Genomic DNA, 7,419 nt, shown 5'->3' on the forward strand with positions numbered 1-7,419 from the left:
ATTTCAGTTTCAGGCTTGCATTATTTCTAGAGGCCCAAAGATCCAGTTCACCTTTCTAGTTATTTCACTTTCAGGCTTGCATTATTTCTAGAGGCCCAAAGATTCAGTTCACCTTTCTAGGTATTTCAGTTTCAGGCTTGCATTATTTCTAGAGGCCCAAAGATTCAGTTCACCTTTCTAGGTATTTTAGTTACAGGCTTGCATTATTTCTAGAGGCCCAAAGATTAAGTTCCCAGTCGGCAGCAAGCAGCCCTGCTACCCATGCCGGTGTCGACCTCAACTCGCAAGGGCCGGCGTCGGAGGGGTTCCCGAGGCTTGGGCTCTACACAGCCTTCCTCCACAGCGACGATGGCAAGCTCCTCCCTCGGTGCGTGAGGGGCTCCGGGCTCCCTCCCTATCGTGAATGACTTCTATGATTAGTTAGCTCATTGTTTGTTTCATGAAGTGTTTTTTTATTTTGTGAAGCTTGATTGACGACTTGTATGTTTAAGTGGGATATCTCATTTGTATGGACAAAGTAAAAATTATCATGTTTTGCATGCTTGATTTGTATAGATGGTTCGTTTATGTCAATTGTGAGCGGGAGGAGGCCATAGAAGAGCCGGCCACACCAAGAGGGTGCTTGGATCCAAGGGACTTATTTTAGTATGACTAAAAATAGTCTCTTTAAGAGGCTAAAGTTCCAAGCACCCCTGACTAAAGAGGGGCTAAAACTAGTCTTGAGACTAAATTTTTTTAGTCAGGGGTACCCCTACTAAAATTTGGATTAGTCCTCTCTCTCCTTATTTAACTCCTCTCCTTTAACACAGGCGAGTTCTGGATTGGAGGGTTTGGAGGATAATAAATGCTCATTAACTTGATTTTAGTCTCTTTAGTATTTGGATCCAAGCATGGGCGAGGCTAGCAAGTTTTAGTCCCACTACTTTTAGTCATGGAACTAAAAAGTATCCAAGCACCCTCCAAATCTGGTAGGAAATAGGGTCCAAAGTAGTCAAATGATTGAGATAGAGCATTTATTGTCAATCTAACCCTGCCATCCATACACCTCTTTGGTTTAGAGTTAGTTCAGGGTTAGAATCTAACTCTAACCTCTAACTGAGTTAGAGTTCTCCTCGTCTCGGTTCATCGCCATCATACTTTCCCCATTCCTGTGTTTTCAGTATCCTGTGAATCAAAGAGGCCCTTTTTTGTGGGACAAATCAAAGAGGCCCTTAGACTGGTTTAGGTCCGGTCATTTTTTATAAATGTGTTATGTCCAAAATTTAATGAACGTGCTCCGGTTTCCATGAAAATAATCCGGTTTCATGTAGTAATTCATTCATTCGTTTATTCTTCCGCGAGGGGTTTGCATGTAATTCGTGATGTATGAAATGTAAATTACCCCGGCATATGCTCCGAGTCATGCATGCACTACAACCCAGATGCTCTATGTCCTACATGTCGGTGAATGGGAGCACGTGGAAATAGCCTAGGAGTACATATAGGAGGATAAATGCGTGAAAAATATGTACTGTGAAGCGTAGCCGCGGTTCGAAAAGGAGACCTAAAGTGATGACAGCTATAGGTCGCACGCACCCAACTAGTGGTACTAGACACACGACTAAGTTTTCCCTCAAAAAAAGGCACGAGTGCTCCGTACTCCTATTCTATAAACACGAGTCCCATCTGACAACAGCGTCCGTGCTACAGCTAGCTCTCCTCCCTCGTTTCTCTCTTCTAATTCTAAACTCGGCCGACGCTCGGTGGGCGGGGTGGGTTTTCTCAACTGCGGCCCCACCTCACGGTGAAAACGTTACGACTGGAATAAAAATGCCATATACTCCCTCCGTTCATAAATATAAGCCTTTTTAGATACTATTTCAAATGGAATAAAGCATATAGATGTATGTAGACATATTTTAGAGTGTAGATTCACTCATTTTGCTCCGTATGTAGTAGTCACTTGCTGGAATCTTTAGAAAGACTTATATTTTGGAACGGAGGGAGTACTATACTAATAAAACATTAAGGCCATGAGGCGATGCAGTGCTGGTTACAGGAGGCAAGAACAAGAGATGCATCCATCAACGACGTCCACCTCCTCGACTCAGGGCGCCGGCCCACCGAATGGCACCTAACTAGCAGCGGCTTTCGTGGACAGGTCGACGTGCTTCTGAACAAGGGCGTCCAAAGATTCCAGCCGCTGGAAGAAGGCCAACGTATTTTTGTCCTCGCTTGCCTTGTACTGGCCTATGTAGGCGATTTCCTCGTAGACATGGATGTGCATGTCGACGGTTTCTTGCATGGAGAGACGCTACACGGCGAGCACGGCCTCGAGGTGCACATTCTTCGTCGCGACCCCCGGCACCTGCAGGGCCACCAGGGCTTGAAAGAGTTTGTCACCATGGAGGGTGGCAGGCAATGAGGAGCCTGAGCGCGTGGGCTGGAGCAGTATGGCAAGGTCGTCTGCGCGCTTCTTGATGGCGGTGAACTTGTGGATGGAGTTGACCATCATGTCATCCATGCGAGAGGCGAAGCCGGCATCGGCGAGGGCTACGATGCCTGTGGTCGCCAGCGCCGTCTAGAAATGTTGCATGGTGCAGGGCCGCAGGCCGGCGCCTTGGATGATTTGGCACAGCCGACTGCCGCTCGCGTCCATCGCCTCTATAGGTGCTTGTGGCTTCTGGTCACTTGGTCTTGGATTGGAGTGAGCAGTATTGCACAGAGACTTGGGAGTAGATGGATTGGAATGGTGGGGCGCCTTTATTATATGAGAGTCCAAACTCTGTTGCATTCACATCGTGCTGGCTCTATTCTGCTTCTCCAATTAATTCCCTCTGCATGTAATTGAGGATGCATCATTGACCGCTCAACGTCTCGGGAACTGCTACCCTCTCCCTCCTTGGCATTCAAGCACCTATGGACCCATCGACGACGAGGTGCCTATGGTGACTTCGTAAATTTCAAGATGATAGTGCCGTGCGTGTGAGGGTTCATAGGGGTGAGTGTATGCGCGTGTATATGAGCGCTTCCGTCTGTAGTGTGTCAAATAAAACGTAAATGCGTGTCAAAAATAGACTAGTCAGTACACTCAATATTGTGCACCTCGGAGAGGAAAACGATAGAACTAGTACGTATTTATTTACGGTCCAGATTCACTCATTTTGCTCCATATGTACTCCGTCTCGGTGTAGTCTAGTCACTTGTTGAAATCTCTAGAAGGGCAAATACTCCTTTCTGGTTTACAGGGCTATACTAGCAAGTAGTTGTACGTACTAGTACAATAGTGGGCTCACATAGCAATTTTGTCTCATGCAACGTTCGGTTTGCGCTTGGCTCTTCGCCTCTTCGAGAAGACGAACAATGATGTTACTACTAGTGCTTCTACAGTGTCGAATCCACTGCTGCATGTGCATCCACCGCGAGCGGGACGGATAGCTTGGTGTAGAAGTACTACTAAGCAAAAGCATGTCCTCGTTTGCGAGCAACCACGCGCATGGGCGAGGGAGAAGGCGTGTAGTAAAATCAAGTTTCTCCTTGTTGTACGAGTTGACGCGACACATCATAGCACTGGCCCCACATGCTTGCCTCTAAACTTGGCTGAAAGACCCGCAGTGTACAATATATTTATTGCAATGTCTAACATTTACCCACCACAAATTAAAATATATGTGGCCGTATGCATCGTTCTGATGCAGAGGCCGGGGAGTCCCCCCTTTTCAAAAACAAAACAAATTAAAATATATATACCTGTCTTGACCAAATGAGCGTGCAAACTACAATCACCAGGGTGACAGGTAGGGCCAGAAGACTATTTTAATTTTTTAAGAAAAACTTCGAGACGGCCACATAGCATGGAGCCGACCCGAACGATTTTAAGCTTACATGCACGGTACACGCTATCCTAGACTACTCTACACATGAAACTGCCACACGAGCGTCTGGGCTGCACTTGGCTCTTCGCCTCTTCGGGAATTCGAACAATGATGGAGTACTACTACACTGGAGGAGTCCTACAGTACGCTTCTGGCCATCTGACACCGATTGAACTGCTGCATGTCCACCGCGTGCGGGAGGGAGAGCGTGAAGTGAAAGCTTCTCATAGTCTTGCCAGCCACCACGCTCATGGGGGAGGGAGGGACGCTCCTGCCTTCACGTGTATGACATGTGGGCCCGACAGGTGGGTGGCCACCCTGTCATACAGCCAAAGGCAGGTGCAGTTAAGTCCGCGAGGGAGAGGATAATCAAACTTCTCGTTGATGTATGAGTTGAATCGACACATCAAAGCACTGCACTCGATATATTTTTGCGGTTATCGATGCATTAATTACAACGCATGCATGCATGCCGTGACTCTCCTTTTGATACTTGCATGTGTTGATTTAATGCACCTTGAAGTAGTACTCCCTCTGATTTCTAAAACTTTCTCTTGTTTTTCTCATATTAGTCTGCGCGTCCGCGTTGGTTTCCATCTATGCCCCCCACTCGATTAGTTCTGCCCCCATTAATCACGCCAGTTTCCAAAGCAGAAAATGGCTACAGGCAAACGCATGCAACGCCGGATGCGGCTTGACCTCCTGGGGAAGCCAACTCAAGCGAAAAGGAAGGAGGACTAGCCAACCATTGCATGCGCATTTACTGTCGATATTTATGCAGCTTACTCATGCACAGGGGCCAATATATCCAGAAAACTCAAACTACTGCCTTCCTTGGTATGCGGGAGGAGAGTTATGCGCAGAGTAAAAAATATGTGACTGTAAAGCTTTGTAATGCCCCGGCCCAAGCGAGAGATGGTTGTGCACGAGGAGGGCGAGATCATGCAGATGGAACAGGAACCGACGAGGGAGCTCACTAAGGTCTCGATGGACCTCACCATGCTCCACTGCCCCTTGTGCCTCCGCCCCTTGATGCCTCTATTGTATGAGGTTTGAATACACCTCGTCCGTTCGGCTGATTGAGCAAGGTGCAGGTTTCTTGATTGATGTGCTGTTCGATTGATTTCTACAGTGCAAGGGAGGGCACCTGGCCTGCACGGACTGCCGCATCGAGTGCCCCCTGAACCAGTGGCAGTGCCAGAAGTGCAAGCGCGGCGGTGGGACGTGCGGAGCACATTGGTGGACGCCGTCGTTTTGTCGCTGAGGGTGGAGTGCCCGCACGAAGGCTGTGGGCTCTACGTCACTTACCACAAGCTCGCCAATCACCAGTGTGTGTGTCCGCTTGCGCCCTGCAAATGCCCCATGCCCGTCTGCGGCTACGAAGGTCCGCCACCGGCGCTCTACCACCACATCAGCAACGCACATCCCATGCCTGTGCACAGGATCCAGTACGGCAAGGTGCTCCAGCTGCAAGTGCCACTGTCGGAGCCACGGCTCTTGCTGTTCGCGGAGGAGGACGGCCGCACATTTTTCTTGTTCGGCGGCGTGCTCAACATCGGCGCGCCTATTGTCGTGTCGGTGGTCTGCATCAGAGCATGGGCATGCCTACTGCTGCACTATGTGGCCAAGTTGTGGGCGAACGGCCCGCCGGGGGAGCCCAAAGGCACGACCGACGCCGTCAAGGTGGAAATGGAGGTGACAAGCAGCAAGAATCCCGGCGACGTCGACGTGCAGGAGCTGACCTTCTTCATAGTTCCGCCCAAGCTGCTGGCCGGGGCTAAGCTGGTGTCCCTCCACATTCAGATTGACAAGCTCACATCCTAAATGTTTCTACAATGCCTTCTGTTTATCTTAGTAATATGCTAATATAGGGATTACCTCGGTCTACTTTAGCTTAAGAAATGGTGGGTTTTGGTGGCAATGCAGCAATTACTTCGACATCAGATCAGTAATTTCCAACAGTCGAACGGATATTTTGTGTCTATTGGATATAAAGTTCCTTTGGGTAAGAAGTACTAGATAAAAGGAGATGTATGTAGACGTATTTTAGTTCTAGATACGTCCCTTTTTATCCATTTGGATGACAAACACTCCCTACGTTCCACAATACATGCCTTCCATTTGTCAAAATATAGATATATCTAGACATGTTTTAGTATATAGGTACATCCATGATAGAGCCAGTCGGATGGTTGAGAACACTACAATTCGTAGCTACAGATGCGTGTGTGACTCCCAGATGCAGAGGCCGGGGGTCATCATCCTCCTTTTCGAGAAAAAACAGACTCGTGTGTGAGAGGACGAGTGCATGCGTGCACCTCTTCTCTTCCTGTATAACGTACTAAACTCAGAGTACAAGTTTTTGTGGGTGGCACGATGGTGCGTGCGAGAAGTCCCGAGAGATAGGTTTAATGCGTATAAAAAAGACTAGCCTATAGCTCGCCACGCGGCTATTCCTGTCGAACGCCCCATTAACCGTAAGATATGTATACGACGGTGCCCGTTATTGCACGTACACAGCAGTAGAAAAAGAACTACTACACCATGGCCGAGAACACGTGCCCACATAATGCCATCCAGGAATAGTGCCGCACTTCGAAACTAGAACCGTCAATAAATTTTGAGCTTGCGTCTCGTCGCATTCCAAATTACTCCATGTTATATTGAATTGCAAACCTGTTCACACCGATCAAAACCTAAACGGTTTCCCACTTAGGAGCGTATTATTACTCGGTTATAAGTACTAGTATGCCAAGATGACTGCACATTCCTCCTCAACTCCTCATCCACAAAAACAAACAAGTCATTCAACATCCTTCCCTTGCGTCTGCCATGGCCAGCATGAGTTCTGGGTCGAGAGATTGCCACCAGGGAGAGGCGAGTATGGATGCGGAAGCACTAGAGATGTCCCGCCTTGCTGTGAAAGCAACTGACATGTCCCGCCGCACGGAAGTAGCAGCACAGAGGTCCCGCCACGCCACTGAAGCAGCACAGAGGTCCCGCCGCACCATCGATGCAGTAGACTGGTCCGGCCGCACCACGGAAGCAGCAGAGATGTCCCGCCGCACCACGAATGCAGCAGAGATGTCCCGTCGCGCCGCGGCGGCCTGGGAAAATTTCTCGCAGGCAGGCGACGACTGTTACAGGCGCATGCATGCGATCGTCCATAGCTAGATGGATCAGATCTCCGGCTGGGCGAGGTTGTAGGATGACATGAAAGCCTCGTTTGAACAGGCTGCCGGCGTCATCCGGCAACTAAGTGAGGGCAATGAGAGGCTCCGGGCCGAGCACGACCTGCTGAGGGCGAAGATCGTCCGAAGTGCAGACCAGCAGGAGGAGACTAGTGCCTTGTTGAAGAGGACCGGCGTCATCGTCAAGAAACTTATGGATGAGAATGACATGCTCCGCATCGAGCGCCAAAAGGCTGCTGGAGGAATCCGTGGATGTTCTCAAGCAGCGCCTTGAGGACACGAAAGAGCTCATCGCCGCTCCCCGCGGAGACTAGTTCCGGCGGCCTGCAGCGACGCATCAAGAAAGTAGATATCAGCGAGCTAGATCCTTGTCT

This window comes from Triticum dicoccoides, chromosome 1B, assembly GCF_002162155.2.
Source record: "Triticum dicoccoides isolate Atlit2015 ecotype Zavitan chromosome 1B, WEW_v2.0, whole genome shotgun sequence".
In the NCBI taxonomy this organism is placed as follows: Eukaryota; Viridiplantae; Streptophyta; class Magnoliopsida; order Poales; family Poaceae; genus Triticum; species Triticum dicoccoides.